A 20,228-nucleotide genomic window follows, 5' to 3' on the forward strand; every position below is an offset into this window, starting at 1 on the left:
GAAGTGAAGAGTGTGTGTGTGAAAACCGCCGTGTGGGTGTGTGTATCTGTGACAGGAAGTGAAATGTTTGCAGGCAGTTTGCAGGAAATTGCCTGATGTGTGTGCAACGAGTGAGAGAGAGACGTCTTAAAAATGTAAAAAGAAGAATTAGAGAATGAAAGTGTTAATAACCACTAAGGAAAATGATATTAAATAAGTGTCTTAGTGTGTTAATATAGGTGCCCATGGACTTGGCTCAACCTGGTGGATAAGTACAGCGGCAAAATGATAGATTAACATAATTAGGACGACAAACAGGCCAGGTTTTGGCTGAAATTTTACAGGTTCACCTCTCATCCTGCTCTTATCCTGAGAAGAAGCTTAAAGGACGGTCAATCTCTTCCTGAAGACAGAAGAATGAACAGAGAAGAAGAAACAGAACAACACCGTGGACTTGAAGAATGAACAGCAGGCAAAAGACAGCAGGACTGACCTAAAACACTGAAGGGTCCAGCAGCATGTATGAATACCATTGTGGATGGAAACATGCGCTCACAATCACAAGCTGGAAAGTGTACCAGTGACATGACTGTGTGAAAGCACTGGATGGGACTGTCTGAGGTTCATATTTGCCATGCTGGGAGTTAAGCGCCAAGAAAAGACTGAAAAGAGGAAGAGAGAATGAACAGAGAAGAAGAAACAGCTGATTTGGGCCTGTGTTTGCTGGAGATTTGTGAGGACACACAGGCAACTGTGAGAAGAGGGAAGAGGACCGGTGAGAGGTGAAGGCTGGATGTGTTAAAGTGAGAGTATAGGAAAATTGGGTTGAAAATTGAGGCTGAACTTGTGGACGTTGAGAAGGGTCCAGAGCATCGCAACAGAAAGGTAAAAATAAATAAATAAATAAATTAAATAAATAAATAAAAAAGAGAGATAAAGAAATAAATAAACTAATAATTACATAAATGAATAGAAAACACACACATACAAATTGTCACATGTGAAATTATTTTTGGAGAGAATCAGGGGCGAGACAGTTTGAATCCACAGCTCAGCGCAAAGATACATGAATTAAACTGACTAGAAAAACACATAGATGCAATGAAGACCAGCTTACACTCATGAATGTTAATACATTACATAAATGCTAAATAGTGTAGATTTAACACACTTAAATGCTGAGGTTATCCATTGCTGAGGAATAACTCAAGAAGTTGTAGGACAATAGAGTAACTTTTGTGAAAAGGAAAAAGAGACTGGGATGACCAACCAGTGATCAAACGCTTAAAGAGCAAAAGAAGTGATTACTGTAGAAAGAAAAAATAAAAATTATTTGATTTTGTGGTAATGTTTTGAATATGCATTTCTGTTGTCAGGGCAACTTCTTGAGATATGACTCAATATACAAATTAGTTGAATGAGTGGAGAAAAAACCCAAAAAAAACCCTTAAGTTTCCTGTTTGAATGTATGAGTGAAGTTTGCATTGAGAGAAACATATCTATGACTGTGTGAGAAGAATTGCTTGGTAAAATATATGATGGCAGGCACAGGATAATTAAATAAAGTCTGTGACTAAGTGCAGTAGTGCAGCTCTGGAGAAGAAATTTATCATTTAGTGATGATACATTGTCATAAAGTGTTTAGGAAATGCTTAATGGGAATATTAGTGTTGTGCGAACTGTGCGGCTTTTAACAAGATTTTCTGTGTATTTAGCAGGTGAAACTATGTCAGTTGACCTCAGACCATTCAGGACACTGGAGCACCTGAGGGCAACCACTAAAATATGATGTGGGGAAAATGAACAGAGGGAGTTTTTCTATACATGGACATGTCCAGAACTGGGCCCAATATTTTTGTAGTAGTGCACTTAGAGAAAACCTGTCAGGTTCCCACCTTATGGTGATGATGTTTTGTGCTTTGATGATTTAATAATCAGCTCTCTTTTCCTCATTTTTTTTTCTAAGCAGGCCTGCAAGATTGAATAAACAGCGCTGTAAAACATTTTCGTGAGAGCAAATATAAGGTGAGCTTTTCCAGATTACAATGGGCTGAGGAGAAGGCTACCTGTGGGGACCCGGTCAGAGTGTGAGTCCCTGTCTAAAAGGATTGCAGCAAGCCAATCCAGACCAAAATCATAAACACTTGTTATTGTTATTTCTTTTAAAAATGATGACATGATTTTGCTGGTGATGGAGACTGGAATAGGTTGCGCCAGGGCTGGACTGGGACAAAAAATCAGCCCGAGCATTTTGACTAGAGACGGGCCCACCAGGTATTATAGGAAAAACCATAAAGCCTTTGAATGAAAACAAACGCTGTTGTCACAGTGATGTACACTGTCTTGTTGGCATATATGTATCAATCTAATAAACTTAAACTTTCTGATGCATGACTGCTCATTTGTCTTAACTCCTTCTCCAGCAAACCTCTGAGGTGTGAGGGAGTCTGTCCTCTAAATGATGCTGGTGACTTTTTCGTCTTTCACTTGTGCAGATAAAGCTGTGTGGATTGTGACAGATGGATGTGTTGTGTAAACCTAGCAGACTTTTTATCAGAAGTTCATATTTGCGGTTCAAAGAATGGACACAATTTGACATCTTCAATTTAAAAATGCATAGAGAGAGAAAAATGAAACTATTAGACAATTTTAGGAAACAAAGTAAAATATGAAAATGTTGATTTTTACATGTACAAATACAATAACAGAGTGTTTGATCTACTATCATTAATATCAATTTGTATTATCAAATAATAAAGGCCTTTCTAACTTATTTTTATCCAAATGTGATTGCATCTTTGATGATGAGTCAGGTGAGTCTGCAAACATTTTATCTGATAATAGGAGTGTTTCAATATTCATCAGGGTTCTCTTCCTCTAAACCTCAACACCTCAAAAACATGAGTGTTTTCATAAGACCTGACTTCCTGTCCCTCACACTGCTAAACATTTACACAGATAAGCCTAGAACTAAGTCAGAAGTGTTTATCCATGTGCTTGTCAGTGCAAAGCAGCTCATTGTGGATGGTGCAACTTCCAATTGTTGCACAGTTTCTACTGTGAAACTGTGTTTTACTTCATGTCCATCAACCTGGTCAGCTCTCCTAAACAGTCCAGCTTCTTCTTCTTCTTTAAAACTCTATCTGTGCATTTTCTCTTACTTAAAAACATTTCTGTAAAGAATTCTCTTGTAATGGTCACACACAAACTGACCTTTTCTCTTTTTAGCTTATTCTGCCAAGTAAGTTTTTATCCCTCAGCTGTAAAGGCTGATCGGGTATCGCCTTCACCCCAGTGTGGATACCGAAGTTTGTGAATGCAATAACTTGAGAATAAGGCAACGAAGGACTTTCAAATTTATGCCATAGCTGCACTGACTAAAACTCTCAAATAACTTTGAATCCCGCTGACCATGACCTCAAGGTCAGCGGTCAAGTTTTCTAAAAATCTTCTGAATGAGATAGCTGTAGGATTTTGATATGAATAACATTGGTGCTTTATCAATAGGAAAGCTATAAAACCTGTGAAAATTCAGCTTAAAGTTCCAAATCTATGCACTTCACCTTTTCCAAAGATCTCCAGTGGGCCAGATTAGAGTCTTTGCTTATCCAATTCTAGCCTCCGGGCCTTATGTTTGACACCCCTCTTGTAGGCTCTTTAACTTACAATATAAAGTGCCTTGAGGCCACTGTTGTTGGGATTTGGTGCTATATGAATAAAACTCTTTGAATATTGTGAACTGAAAGGGACACTGACCCCTACACCTCTTCTTGGCTATCTTTAGAAAATGTGGTGTGTGATGGGAGAAGATAGCCAATCACATGTCTTTTCAGACCAGGACAGAGAAGTACAAAGAGCAACAAAGTCAATCTTGTGTGAAGACAAAGGACTGCCTTGACCTGTATTTATGATATCTGACATGAGTTGAGACTGATCACAAATGCTGGTGACAGAGAAGAAGCAACGCTCTAATCCCAGGCTGTGTTTGAATTATCCACTTGAAGGCTGCCAATCTCTACTTCAGACAGATGCAGTGATTTACTGAACTAAAGAAAGGAGCATTACTTACAGTGTAAAGCAGCTCTGGTTGTCGGCATTAACAGAAAAATAAATGTGACCATTCTGATATGCTTAAACAAATGACTGATGCTGGTACTTTTCTGGCAGACGGAGCAGGCTGCAAACAGCTTGGACGACATTTAAGTGGATTCAATAACATTTTCAGTCGATACCAAAACACTGAGAATCAGAGCTTACCTACAAATACCACAGCTGATGCTTCCACTCATATTGCAGTGTGGATGGGGGTCAAGAATGGGTCCAGCAGTGTCACACTGGCACTTACATGTGGTATTTAAAGTCACTGTCAGCGTTTCTTTAATGCCCCGTGGACTGATGGTAAAGAACTTGTTCTCCATACACGTGTCTGCGGTCACCGTAATTTCAAAAATAACCTGGAATGGGAATTCAGGTTTTGTGGGTCACAAGTGCATATCTAACAATACTCTAAATTTAACAATAGTCTTAATTTAATTGTTTATCACGGATAAATCACAAATATAACTTTTGCACAGTAACCAAAAGAACTGCACAAAGTGGCTGAGACAAACTTCTTCGACAGCATGGCTGTGTTTATCCTTAGAGTTTAGGGTTAGGAGTCAGCTTGGTTGGTTTTACTTAAAAAAGCCATTTTGAAGGTCCAGTCAAGTCAAGTGGCTTTATTGTCATTTCAACCATGTGCAGCGGTACGGTACAGAGTACTGTACTGTGTCTCCAAGACCATGTTGCTATATGTAGCAGACAATCAACACAGGACGACATAAAGTGCAAGTGTGCAAAAACTTCAAAAAACAAAAACGACAGTGCAACACCAGACAGAACAATACTGACACAATAGTGCAATAGGAAAGTGCAACAATGACAGTGGGTTGTGCAAAAAGACTGAGCATTTTGCAAAAAAAGGGGGTTCAGACAAGGATGTCTTCAGCCCACCTTCCATTTAAAGTACTCTCCCAACTAGGTGAAAACTCTGTGGGATCCTGGACTTGGTAAAAAAAAATCCATATCATAGCCTTTCATATCTCCTCAGCAATGGACAAAGATTCTGAGCTACAAAATAGGTGCCACCAAGACTTGGACCACCCATCCAGATCGATCATCCAATGTTCACTGACATGTGGGTGACATGTGACTATGAAAAGTTCAAAGAACACTGACCTTGTCTCCCACGCGCACTTGGTCACAAACCCCCTGTTTCTCGCTTTTTTTCTCCATGGCTGCATATCGGCCTGTAGACGACTCTCACGTTTTCAGGGAGACTGTCATGAGTTATGGTCACTTTAGAGGATAATGCCTGTCATGAATTTGAAAAGATGGTAAATGGTCTGGTATGGTAAAGATAATGAGAGAGAGAAAAAAAAACACCTCCAAATCATTAGAAATATTCCACTCATCACAAAATGTGCCAACTTACATAGTAGGCTCTTTCAATCAACTCAACAACATTCTTGGAGTCTGATGACAGAACTCCAACTTCTGATTTTGGAATCATCTTAGAGAGTTCCTTGGAAAGACATGAAATGTAAAATCAGTCAGAGTCCGACTATTTTTGCCCCACAAACAGGTAGAAAGTGAAAGGTACATCTTATTTACCTTGTACACAGACTCAACATTTTGTGTCACTGCAAATATCGCCTGAATCCTGTTTTTTTTCCAGCTGCATAGCTAGCTGTCCAACAGAGGGGTAGTCCTGGAGATGTTTGGAGAGTGGAGAAGAGATGGAAAAGAAAAAGTGCTATGTATGCATGTATTTATAGATGAAAGTATGGATTTTATATCATTGTTGTCTGTGCAGTCTGATTTTTTGTTGTTATTCAAAAAAATTAAAAGAGAAGGAAAAACATTGAATGCTTATAAATCTGATCCATGTTCTTCTTAGAAGCTGAACAAAACTCACATGACTCCATACATACCATCTCAGTGCTCTTGACATAAAGATTGTTTTCCATGTGACACTGTTCATCATTGGGTTCCAGTATACCGGCCAGCTTTCCGTCCCCAGCCATATGGAATCCAGCATCAGTGGTAAGAACAATCAGCCGAGTGCTGTTGCTGTTCCAACCAATTTTGTCCTGAACAACATGTCAGGGAACATTAAGACCCAGCTGTCAAAATCAACTTTGGCTAAAAAAAAAACAGCTGTATTTACTTTTTCTACCCTGAGAAAAATACATCTAGATCTAATTTGTCTAAAACATTTAGTCATGAACATAACTGCTGTGTGAGCCATGTTTGGCTAGATGGAACTCCATTGTTTCATCCTGTTTCCAGTCTGTTAGCTTTGGCTTTTCAGAACATGTGACAAGTCATAGATGAGATAAGGAAATATAGGAGTACCATTGATTTAGCGTCCTACTCGGGGCTCCCGGCGTTGGATGTTTTAGCTAAAATGGACCTCCAGCTGGATACATGGCTTCTACGCACGGGTTTGAGACCAGTTTTCCCAGACCATATGAGTGACCATCTCATTCTCCCATGGCTTATAATAAATGGTAAGAAGTCCCAGGGAGTGTGCAGGGCAAACTTACGCCAACCCCACAGGATTTAACTAGAGATGTTTCAGCCTCGCATATTAAGATGTCCTTATTAAACTCCCGTTCGACCTCAAATAAGGGATTTGTCCTCAACGATCTTTTTTATTAGGCATAACTTGGATTTTATGTTCTTAACTGAAAGGTGGCAGCGGAATATGGAATTTGTTCATTTTAATGAACTGTGACCGGCAGTTTGTAATTGTCTAACCACACTGTGGCTTTCAGGACGTGGAGGTGGGCTGGCTGTTAGTGCTAGAAACTAGAGATGGCACGATACCACTTTTTTTATGTCCGATACCGATACCGATATCATAAATTTGGATATCGGCCGATACCGATATGAATCCGATATAGTGTGTTTTTTAATCAATAAAACGGTTTTTTTTTTAAATATCTTGCTGCATTTTGTATAAGTTCAAACTCAAGTTAAAAAAAAACAAAAAAACACTAAAGCTATTCTGTTATACCTGTGTGCAAAAAATACACTGCACCCAAAATATTTCATAGTTCAGCAATACTAATCAATCTAATAAACTTAAACCTACTGCATCCTCCCTATTCTGGTATTTTAAAGAGTAAGCAACCTAACTAATAGGATTGAAAACTCCCAGCAAAAAAAAAAAGGGAACCACCCCCCACCTCATGATGCTTAATCGACGTAATCAACTTTAATTTGATGCAGTGTGAAAACAAATGCACAGAAATCAATTATTTTTCAAGAATAATTAAATAGATTCAACATCTTTCTTCAACAGAATTGCAGACTGCACAGACTGTACATTCCCAAAGGAAAAAGTACTAGCTTACTAGGGTATATTAGACTTAATAGTTACTATATACAGTAATGGACTTCTATACATTTTACATCAGATTAAAATTTTGGGTGTAAGATTCAGATAATTATTTATTAAAAGCTAGATATTTTAAATGAGAATAAGAAAGAAAAGTATGTCTTTGTGCCCCCCTTTTCCCTGTTCATGCCCTATTGGCCCCCCTAGCTAAACTTTGCTAGATCCGCCCCTGCACAGTTACCAGTCGTCAGCTACGTGGAAAAAGATCCTGGTGTAGAAAGTAATATTAAATAAATTCTAACAACAGCTTATTACGCTTAAACGTGCTGCTGTTGTTTATCCGCTGGTCTCCTCTTTCTAGTGTAAAGTGGGCGATAAACAAACAAGAAAGACGGGACTTGCGGCAGAAAAGCCGTTGATCAGTTTCATGTTTGAAGTAATAACAGGAGAGGGAGGGAGAGTGAATGAGAGAAGTAGATGCAACTGCGCAGCAAAGACAGAATAACTTCAGCTTTGTGTCTATTTTTTAATTCTAGCTGAAGTACGGGACAAATCGCTTCCCTTTCACCTCAATATGGAACTCCGAAGGCCAGTTCAGCTGTGGCTCAATATATCAGTTGTTAAGCTTAACATGGAAATACTATGCAAACATTCAGGGATGAACTTACACACTTGCTTTACTTCTCTGGGATAGTTTTCGCCGAGATGAAATGCCTTAGGAAGCATGTAGTGAGGCTCCAAATGCTCCAACAGACCGCCGACAGGTCTGGCAGACAACAGCCACGTGACACATACTGCTCCGATGCGCCGAGCTGGGTTACGCCAAGTAACGCGTTTTGTGAGGTGATTTTGTGATACTTCGAATCAGATTACATTTTTTATTTCTCTCCGATATCCGATCCAGTAATTTAGGTCAGTATCGGACCGATACCAATACGTAATATCGGATCGGTCCATCTCTACTAGAAACTCCTTTTTCTGTCATCTGGTCAAGACTCCTTCTTTTAACTCCTTTGACATTCAGATGATGAAGATTAATAGGACTAAATCCTTCTATGTAATCTTAATCCATAGACCACCGGGACTAGTTCGGGTTCGCTGCGGGGGGGATTTTAATTTCAATGTCGAAGACAGTTCATCCCATGCTGCTTCTGATTTTATCACTCTCTTAGACTCTTTTAATTTTACACAACATGTGACTGGGCCAACACACAGCGGTGGTCACACTCTGATGGGTCCGTATATCAGACCAGTTTGTCATGAGGACGTGAGCATAAATATCTTTTATTTGATCTCTCCTTTATTTGTGACACTCTGCCCTCTGTTCATGTGAAACATTCATGATTAATTACTGACTCTGTGGCAGAAGAATTTGTGGAATTGTCTGATAATAATCTACCTGTAACTGACGATATGGAACGGCATGTGGCCTCCTTCAATTCGCAATGTCTAAAAATTCTAGCTAAAGTGGCTCCTTTTAAAATCAGGAAAGGCAGCACTGTTAAATCACCGCCCTGGATCACAGAATCTATGCGCAGCTTTAGGCGAATTTGCCGCAAAACTAAGCACCTGTGGAAAAGCAACAAAACATGAGATTCATAAGCTCCACTTAAAAGAACTATTATCTACCTACAATAAATTACAGGTAGCAATAAAAGAAACTAGGCTACTAACTCTTTTACACTACGTCCACACCTACACAGGTATTTTTTGAAAACGCAGCTTTTTCTATGTGTTTGGACCGTTCATCCACATGTAAACGACGTTTTGAATCACCAAAAACTGAGATTTTTTAAAACTCCTGTCAAGTTGGAAACTCAGTTTTTGCGTTTACGTGTGGACGAGGAATACGGAGTTCGTCACACAACGTCAAAGGTATGTGCCTTTTTCCACATCACACTGTGCGCCACGTTATTATTTACATGAGATGAATTTCTACAATGGCAGATAGAGACAAAATACTGTTACTGTTAATCTGACTATCTACAGTTTTTACATGCTTACATATACATACGCAGTTACTGTCCCTCCATTTAGAAAGGCAGAGGCATCGTGGTGCAATTAATTTACGTTTAGTTGTTTTGTTCTTTTTCCTGTGTAATAATATTCAACATTGCTATCAATAATTTTTTTCAAAAAATGCCTCTCCGTGCAAAATGGGTTCAAAAACATAAACAACTGTGGGATACTGTTTCTCCGTGATTTGGACAGGGGGAACAAATTATAGCAGGATGAGCCTGATATTATTTGTATCCCGCTGTAACGTTACTGTATAAAGAGTTAAGGTCTCCAAAATATCAGGAGTAGTTAGTCATTATAAGAACTGTTTGCGAACTAAAAATCCAGAATGTGCGATACTGTTTGTCCGTGATTTGGACAACCCAGCGTGTGCTCCCGACGCAGGAGAAACGAATTCTGTCAGGGAGACCTACTGTGGCTCTTGTGAAGTTGAAGCCAAAGGCAAGATGTGCTTCATCATGTTTTCTAGTATTTTGCTTGGAAGGAAGTTGGTTTGGAAACATATCTGGCGATGCTATATCTTCTGCTTTGCGTTTGTGTGGGAGTCTTGTCAAAAACCTGTCCATTATGCTAGCAGTGTCCAAGCATTCTTTTTTTTTTTATTCATACCGCATCCCCCATGCAGTGGCCCCCCACTTTGGAAACCTCTGCTTTAATGACATAGTGAAAGACTCAAGAGCCACTTATTTCTCTAAACTACTTGCAGTAGGAAACAGAGATCATGTGAAGCACTTTGTAACAGCTTCCTGTTTTAAAAAGTTCTATATAAATAAATTTTACTTTTACTTACAAGTTTGGCCATATGAGCTGTGAGCATTGACTGTGATGAAGTTTAAATTTATCAGTGTCTGGTTTTTGGCACGAGATACTAACATCATAAGTTGAGGCTGAATTCCAGTGTGACATAGTTTCTTGTTAGAGGCAGTTCCTAATAACATACTACGTTGAGTCTAGAGTTGCAGCCCACGTTACCTTCCACATTTAACTTTGTCTATGACTGGCTTCTGTGGCAATAAGATGGTAGAAAATTTCTAAGTTGCGGCCAAAAGGTCAGCATATGAAATAGAGGTGAAATAGAGGCTGGCTTGTGGTGCGGTTATGCTTTGAATTATTTCTAAGTTGAGCTCAGAGGTGCTGTGTATATGTGTTTCTGCGGGTGAGACACGCTCTCTGTGTGTTTCATTGTGTGAAATATGAACATGGTGACAGTGACGGTTAATGTGTGAATTGGAGGACACTAGTGTGAAGAAAATGCTTTAAGATCTAAGGTTGATGCCTAGTGGACCTGTGGAAATTGATTTTGTTCATGGTGTGGCAACCCCCCTGTCTGTGGACGCACAGGCCGGTCCAGCGGCGTCTGGTTAGCCGAGGTGGCGACTTGAGAACTGAGGACTCCCGCATTAGCTACAGAATAACACTGAAACCGCTGTGTAATCATGGGTTTACATTTATTCTGGAATAGAACAAGAAAATGCTTTGACATCTAAGGTTGAGTTCTATATTAGTCAAAAAGGTTGAATTCCTCGTTTCAGTGGTAGAAATTGTTGATTGCTTTGTGCCTGTCCCCTGACGAGTGTGTAAAATTAAATAAGAAAAAGAGTAAAGAGGACAATTTGGAGCCACATAGAGATAGACAGGCGTAATTGGGTGCAATACTCTGTGGTGTTAAAAAAAAGCAGTAAGAGGTGAGTAGTGGTGTGAAATATGTTGGGTTTTAAATCTGACGTAGAGCACGGAGAAATAAAGGGAGAGTGGAGAATTATTGAGAAGCAGAGAGAGGAATGTGTTGTGAGACTGGCATGCAGTTTGCGTTGTAAAGGTGGGCTTGTTGCCTGCTTCTCTATTTAACAGTGATGAAAATGATATTAAATAAATCTCTTAATGTGTTAATACAGGTGGCTACGGACCTGGACCAACCGCCCACCACAAGCACAGCGGCCAGAGCAAAATGGTAAATTGACATAATGGGAACCACACCCAGCAAGAATCAGCAGCTGTGGAACCGACAGCAGCGAGGAGAGAATTAGAGGAGAAATTAAGAGAAGCTGTAATACATAAAATTGGGTTGAAATTTGGGGCCAACGGACTTGTGGAGGTTGGGAAGTGTCCGGAGCATCACAAAAAAGGTGAAACACACACAATCAGAGAAATGTGAGAGAAAAGGCAGCTTTTAAGGTAATGCCTTGTTTGAGAAAAAAGTTAAAATTAACCCGCCTACAAATGCACACACACGCAATGAAAAAGCAGCTTACACTCATGAACACGTGAAGATTTTTCAGCAAGATTAAAGCAGGGAAACTTAACATACACCTGTTGTTAAATGATGAAGTTTATCCACTACTAACAAATAAACTCTCTGGGTTGCAGGACAACAACTTAACTTCAAAAAGAAAGAGACTGGTATGACCAACCAGTGATGAAACAACAAATTTAGTGGTTAAGGTAGTCAAATTGTGAGATGTTTTCTGCTGATTGATCAACACAAGTGATTACTGAAGGAAGGAAAATTCCCTTTTGTGAGTTTAAACATGATCTTAAAAATTTAAACATGTACTTGTGTTGTATTGTCAACTTGGTGGGCTATGAGTTGATTATATCGTGAGAAAAAACAAAAAAAAATAAAGGGGGAGAGAAGGCTGATACAGGGCCTGCCCCGGTGTTTCTCCCCTCTCTTTGTAACACAGCCAACACAACATCATTTTCCTGTTCATCCATTTCTGTTTGTTTTTCTTTCGTTTTGTTTTTTGTTTTTTCTTCTTTTTATGGTTTATTACAGGCTGCTTTGCCGACCCTGAAAGCCGAGGCTGACCTGGACTCCTGCTCTCCCCTCTACCATCTTTGACGTGACCCTGACCAAACGCTGCAGCAGCTGGACCAACAACAACAATCTGAAAATGTCAATGGTGCTGCAGGAGACGGAGAGTGCTGAACCTAAGGCCCATTTCACTACACGGGGGAAAAATGTCAGACACCTTCAGCTGACAGAGCTGTGACGAGACGCCCATTAAGCCCGGATGAAAAGTGAGGCCGAGCAGCATAATGCTGACCTTGATAACTCTGCATTAACACGGTGCAGGGCAGTGACGGACCAACACGGATGATCGGGCAGCAAAAAGGGCGCGCCAGGGACAGGAGGAGTAACTGAGGTCAAAAGGCACCTCAGAATGGACAAAACACAGAAGAAGATGCAGGTTTTACCTGCAGTGAGCATGGACACTGGAGAAAGGACTGCCCCAATTGGGGCCAGAACCAGGACGGACTGAACTTTGAGCAGCAGCAGCAATGGTCGCAAACAGACTGAAAAGGAGGAGGGCAGGACCCCAGGGCATGCTTCAGGCTGTGGTTTACCCAAGACACCAGAACAGGAAAGTGATGAACACTCACACACGCACATATCTACACACACACTGATTCAGCTTGAAGTGATACACACACATGAACATATGTGCACTCGTTGATTGAGTGAGAAATGACACACATACCTAAATCGAAATGCTGATTAACTGAGAAGTGATCCACACAAATACACATGCACACGCTTGTGCAATGAAAAGTGACACACACACACACACATGCTGATGCAATGAAGAATGCTTTGCTAACAAATGCTTATGCTGATATGCAAAAAGCTGCACACAAACATCCAAATACAGAATTTGTTATAAGAAGCTATTGATTACTTATTGGTTAAATGCATTTTATGTCACCCAGAGGGCATTTATGTAGATTTAAGGAACAAGGTCTAAAACAGTTTGGTTATGAAAACAATGTCTGTGCGTGATGTCTGTTTATGGCTGCTCAAGGCCTCGACTGAATTGTTTATTGTGCTTCCCACAGCCCTGATGAGGAGCAGTGGTACAGAGTGAAAATGATGAACTAATGGCGTAAGTTTTATTTCGGAGCGCCGCATTTTCTGTGATTGAGATTTAATTGAAGGGGGAACAAAAGTTGCTATAGCACCTGAGGTTTGCATTCCAACACAACAGTGTCCCAGGAGGAAGCAAAAACTTTCCTGTGAATTTCTGGTTGATTTTTGGGTTTTGCTTAGCACTAGGTTGATTTTATCAGTGAGGTTCGGGTTGTTTTCTTTCTCTAAGAGAGAGAGAGATGGGTTTATGCTTGGACATGTCTGCAACGGGCCCTAGTAAGTGTTATTTTATTAGTATTTTGTTGGTTATGTTTGCGTTTGCTTTTGTTACAGTGCACTGAGATAAGAAAATCTGAGAGGTGTGATCCACCGGTGGTGATATTTTGTGAGTTCATGATTTAACAATCAGCTCTTTAAACCAGGCCTGAAAGATTGAAATTTAAAGTGCTATGAAATATTCTTACTGGACACAGTTGTGAAGTGTACTTCTCCATGATTATAATGGGCTTGGGAGAAAATTCACTTATATGGGACACTGATCACATGGGATGGTAAGTCCTGAGTCTAAAAGGATTGCAGCGAGTCAATCCAGTGCAAAATTCCACAATGGATATTCTTAAATTGATGACGTCATCTTGCTGGTGATGGATGCTCGAATAGGTCACGCGTGTGTAATGGAATTTCTTTTACTTATGTACTAATCACATTATTTTATTGTATAATGCCTTGGTGCCACTGGATTTTAACATGTCTGACACCCATACTGTAAGAGGGAAGTTGGGGGGGAGCAGACCACTCCACAGGAAGAGTCTTTTGTCTCTTCCAGGACTCTGGGAGGTAGCAAGGGAGTGTGAATCTTAAAGTGTGAAACAGCTGTGTACTGCCTTTTGTTCCTGGAGAAGGTATTTAACTGAGGGCCATGCTAGGCTCAGAGAGACTCTGCTGACCTGCCCCGCGTCATGCAGGCTCTCCATCAAGCTTGGTTGTCCGTTGTCTTTGTGTGTCTGGATTAAAGAATGTTGGCTACCGCTCACCGCTCATCTGCAGGCTTTATTTAAGTGGAAAACTTCCACGACACGTGAGACTCCATTATCAGCAATATCTGGTATGAATGTGTGTGAATGAATGCATGTGACTGGACTGTGATGGACGGACGATGTAGACTAAAAGTTTTGACTGACTTGATATTGAGACAAAAACTGCACCGACCTTAGGAGTAGTAAATGTTGAGCAACAATTCACCCAGCCTGTAACAGACGGGTGGATGCTTTGTTTTGTTTTTGCAGGAGCAGGAGGATAAGAGAGACCAGAGGGAGAGACTGTAGCTTCACATGAGAGTGTGGAACTGCAGACTTAACCCTTTTGGTTGCTAATTTTGAGTTACTGATGAAAATTGTGTTTTGTTAGCTGTGTTTCGATTAAAGGTATCACATTATATTGTTGGGAATGTCAAATGCTACAGTGGAGAAAACTTTCGATATCACTCATGACTGGAATATGTTACTATTAACCATAGCAGGCCACTGTAAAAACTCAATTAAATTTTATAGAGGAAAATAGCCAAAACTTTAACACTATCTATGAATGATAGGGGAATGGTAGACTTGTCACATTCAAAATAGAGATATGTAATAACAGACACTGGTCCACTTGACCGAGGTTTCTTCCCCTTAAATAGTAAATTATTACAAGTAGAATACAACATGTGATAGGATGTGGTACTGCAAAAGAACAAGAGCAAAGTAAAGAAAGAAAACCTATTGTGTTAAGTTTTGATGAATTCTAATTAAAATGTACCTTTACACTCAGAGGATCAATATGAAATAATAAAATATGCAAATTTTGTATGAAGTACATGACTGTTCTGTCCTGAGCTTTTGTTTCCTATAGCACCCACTTGACCACACCAACAGTTTTTCGCCACCAAAGGAGAGTAATTACGAATATTCAAAGGAGGAATATCACCAAAAGTTGGAAAGGTAAGCCCCCATGGGGGTGATAACACCATAAATTTCACTTATGGTCAAATTCTTAAAATTTGACACCAAACATAATTATTCTCCAAAATTTACAGACAAGATGGAGGGTTTGAATCTATAATATGGTGAAATAACACGCAGTAGAATGTTGACCATTTTGATTATGTTTATTCTAGTGTGCAGAGACTGGCTGCTCTGACCAGGGAATGTAATAAAAACAGGATTGTGAGAACAGTTAAAGTCACCTTTGACAATCCAGACTGGGATGGCGTTGGACATCCTCAGGGTGGAGAAAGGGTTGGTGTAACCAAGGTGTGGTTTGGCTTGTTGTATGTATATTTCAAAATGATACAGCTCTGGAGGGGCCAGTTACTAGGGCATGGAAGGATGACAGACTTTATTAAAAGAGGGGAAGGAATTTTCTGGGATTGAAGATCCTCTGGGTAAGTGGTTGACGAAAGCATGCATAAAATAGAAGCTATCATTCTGTTATCGATTGGTAATAGATTGATAATTGGCCATATTTACAGCTGTATTGACTTGTTGTGGGCGCAGTCTACTTCATGTTTAAGGACTCAAATTGACAGATTGAAAACAGTGACATTAAGGGAGAATATGCAGTGCCACACTATCAGATGCCAGTGACGGTTGGGCTCAGTGATGAATCAGGTGAGCTGGATTCATGGCTGAATCAAGACATAAATTCCCCTGCTGTGGTCAGTGAGGGAAAAACAAGGGGGGAAAAAACGACGTTTTTATATGTGAAGTTCATATTAATACAGGTTTTGTTTCTAGGCAGTTCTGCGGAGGCAGGCTCTAGGCGGAGCCAGGAGTGTAACAGATCTAACATGATAATTAAATTGATTTCATTCCCTAACACAGGATGACAAGACTGGAGCAACGATACTGGAGAGGAGAATTTCTGATACTTTCTGAGATATGAAGTCACTAACCTTTCCTTTTAATTTCTAGCTCCGGTGAATTGACACATGGGATTGTGTCAAAAAAGGGGGAAGTTGAGTTTTAACATCAAACAATGGTTTCATGAACATTTTATGACTTTATTTGTGTGTTTAATAATTTAGGGATGGTAAAACTTAAGCTTATAATGTGTTAGAATTAAAAATGGTTAATTTGTTTTTGATTTCTTTTACTAAAATAAGTGGTTATAATCATTTTCATACACACATTGCAAATGTGCTCATAATGAGTTGGCACTCAGTCTTTTGAAGGTCATAAGCTTCGTTCGGCGTGACTGTCCGGACTGATATATTGTAGGTATTGACTTTGAGTGCAGAGGATGCAAACATGCTTACACACACATAGATTATGATTAGAATAAGTCCCTGGGTCAGAGAGTCCTGAACATGATATTCCAAACCAACTTTGAATCACTAGAAGAACAGTAGATAACAACATTAGATTATTAAGGCTAGGGAGAGAGGTGTTTTGGTTTTCTGTCTCGTACAGAGAAAGGAACAGACACCAGACGAGGTCACGGAGATATGAGGATCCTTCGCAGCAGAGACAGACATAGAGACTGCCAAGACAGCAACTGGGTTCAGGGGTCATGCAGTGTGGGCTCCAGCTAGTCACCTCGAGGGGATGGATCCCAGAAGCACAGCAATAACCATGAAGGGGTTGGCAAAAAATCCAGGAACACCAGACCAACGAGGTTCGAGAGGCTCTTGGTAAAAAGGGGGACACGGCTGTGACCCCGGAATACACAGATCGCTGTTTGAAAATAGGGGCAGAATAATCCCCTGATCTGTGCACCGACTAAAGGGTAGTCTAACCCCTGAGGTCGAAGAAAGAAGAGCAGCGAATCACCCGACTGGAAGATACTGGTAGCTGCAGCAATAAAATAAAGGTTAAAAGCTCCTCGGACAGAGGTTCTAGTCTGAGTACACTTGAAAGGTATAAGGTGGCACCAAGATGAGGGTGGGAAACTGCCATGTAAAAATAAAGCTGTGGGAGAACTGGAGAGCGATGGGAGTGTCATCTGTAACTACTGTTGTTGTCGTAAATCTAGTTTGTCGTGCATTTGAACTGCCCAAACACAGAGGTCATCACACATATGGTCCACCCGTTCAAGGGCAAGAGGAGATGGGCCTCGTAATATTGGATTGCAAGATGTAAGGGGGAATTGTGGGATTATTATATTATCTTATGCCACGTTATACCCCTAATTAAAGATTGTGAAATTATTATGTAGTTTTAGTTTGCATTATTCTCCTGAATTAGAAGAAGGTGATAAATATTACATTTGTTAAACTGATTTGTATTACATTAGACTGCTAATTTATTGTGAATGAATGATATTGTTTTATGATGCATGATACTGCTGAGTTATAAGAAATACTGTTTTCAGAGAGTCAGGACCTTGCTTTTTCTGATAGTAGAGGAGACAGGGAGCACATTCCACAGGAGCTTCACCCCCACCGTTGTTGAAAGCAGACAAAATAGGGAGCCAAGGCCATAAGTCAGGCTCGCTAGGAGTTAGAAAACATGTGAATGTTTAGGTTTTTACGACTAGGTGGGGGCCACTAGCAGCTATAAGAGTTTGAGAAACCCTCCACCAGTTGGAGATTTGCTGTGACCCTCTGCATGCATGTCTCCCCATCCGGATGGTTTATGCTCAAAAGTGTTGAATTGTGTGTAATAAAGTAATTGTTGATTGAGCATTTATACACCGAGTATTGTCCTTCCTTCAGCCCAAAGATCGAAAGAATCGGGAGGTTTTAACACCACTGCATGTGTGTATATGTGTTTGTGAGTCTGCTGCACTGTGGTGTTTGTCTCTGTGGTGAGCAGGTTAGACTCAGATCATGCAGAGACTTATATGTAATGTACACGTATGTACGCCTGACCAAGAAAGCTTGTAATTACCACTTTATGGAAAAGCGACCGTCATTTACATTTAGAACAGAGGCTGACCTGTTCAGATGCCACCGAATCAATGATAAGGGATGTGTGACTTAAAGGACGGCACTGTATGGTCTTCAGCAGAGGTCTTACCTCACATACAGCAGCCTGCATCATGGCATCCAGACTCCCCTCTGGAGAGTCCAGATTCCCAGAGATAAACTGCTTTTTCACTTCAGCTTCAAAGTCATTCTGATTTGGTGTCAAGCTAAGAACATGTCTGTAGCCAAAGGCAGCTTGACACTGCTGGTCGTTCTCATCACACGATGTGTAAGGAAGGACTGTTTTATTAAAGGCACCAAACCCTGGAATTACAGAAATAGTAAGGTTTATAAAACATACTAAAAAGCAACATTATAGGGCAGAAAATATAACACATTTTGTGTTAACTCTTTGCTGACAATGGACTTCAAATTCATTTCTGACTTAGTTTTCATAATCATATCAAAGGTGACTGGGAGAGCACAAACCTCTGTAGGAAAACCTCCTCCCTAATGAATGAACACTACTGTGTCGCTAAAACATCTCTTTAGCCACTAATGCACTATTACAGCAGTTTTGAAGACACTGACTAATTTGGATTTAAATCTTCATTCGTTGCTCTTTGGCTGGAGTTCCTGTCCACAGTTAGTGAAATCTGTGTATACCAAGTTGGGAGATTATGATGTAATGTTTTTACCTATTCTAGCATGGTTTGTGATTTTTCTCAGTGCAGCAAAAAGATCTGTTCCTAGTACTTTGACATTTGCCAGGTCATCCTTCATGGAGTAGGACAGATCCATCAGGTAGTAGAGATCCACTGGATGGCCCTCAGCTGCCTTAAAAGAAACATTGAATGAAACTGGAAGTCCTGCAAACACAGTTTAAAAAAAAGGAAATAAATAAAGGCAAAACCAAAGCTACTCTCACACACATACAGTAGAATGATATATGAACTGCAAATAGTACATACAGTACACAGCATACGTAGGCACCAGTAATGTATACAGACACATAATTCAGATTGTTGTGATACAGTGAGTTCATGCAATTTTTATAAGCACTTTCTGCTTGGAATGAATCTGTGAGAAACCAAGCCTGACATTCCCTTAATATTGTCGGCAACATTAACCGATTCAACTGACCAGGTCGCAGGTCAAGGTCAATCTTCTGAGGCCTCATTTGGACAACTTGCTGATTTTGAGATGCAGACAGAGGATCATCCTTGGCAATCTTAAGTTTGTTTTCAGGGGAGATGATTTCATTTTCTTTGCAGCCTTTACTGATCAATTTAGCTCTGGTGTTACAGCGCACTGCATCCTGTTCTCCTGCTTTGGTGAAATTCTGCATGAAGGGAAGGAGGGAAAAAAAGAAAATTCTTCTTCATAATAAATCTTGAAACACATCACTTATCTGTGTCTGAGTTCCCAAGTTTGAAAAGAAGGTTAAGGTTACTTTATTTATACCCATAGGTAAATTTGCTTTACAGAAAAATGAAAGCATTTGGTATCCCTTCACAAACACACACACCTAATTAAACCTGACAAAACACATTTTTAGTAATTAATACAAAATGAATCAAATCAAAAACAATTTTTAGTGAGTTCAGTGACAGCAACAGGGACAAAGCTGTTTTTATAACGCTTTGTCCTGCATCTTGGAACTACAGGGTGGGCCATTTATAAGGTTAAATAAATAAATAAATTTTTATTTATATAGCACCTTTCAAGACAGAATCACAAAGTGCTGCACATAAGATTACAAGTCATAAAAAGATTTAAAAAGAGAAAATAAAACAGGCAAAAAATTAACCAAAAGCAGTTTTAAAAAGGTGAGTTTTGAGTTGTTTTTTAAAAACAGCTACTGAGTCCACAGTTCTTAGTGCTTGGGGGAGAGAGTTCCACAGTCTAGGGGCCACAGTGGCAAAAGCTCTATCACCCTTACACCGTAATAAAATGGGAATGGTTGGTGATATTAAAGTCCTGTTTGTGGCACATTAGTATATGTGAGGGGGCAAACTCCTCAAGATGGGTGGTGACCATGGTGGCCATTTAGAAGTCGGCCATCTTGGATACAACTTTTGCTTTTTCAATAG

At 40.0% G+C, this 20,228-nt stretch overlaps 1 pseudogene; it reads right to left on the reverse strand.

The window, feature by feature from the left end:
• Positions 1-343: 343 nt before the first annotated feature.
• The window catches only part of LOC134644554 (integrin beta-2-like), a 79,643-nt pseudogene continuing 59,758 nt past the window's right edge, over positions 344-20,228 (reverse strand).

Source organism: Pelmatolapia mariae, linkage group LG16_19 (genome assembly GCF_036321145.2).
Source record: "Pelmatolapia mariae isolate MD_Pm_ZW linkage group LG16_19, Pm_UMD_F_2, whole genome shotgun sequence".
Classification (NCBI taxonomy): domain Eukaryota; kingdom Metazoa; phylum Chordata; class Actinopteri; order Cichliformes; family Cichlidae; genus Pelmatolapia; species Pelmatolapia mariae.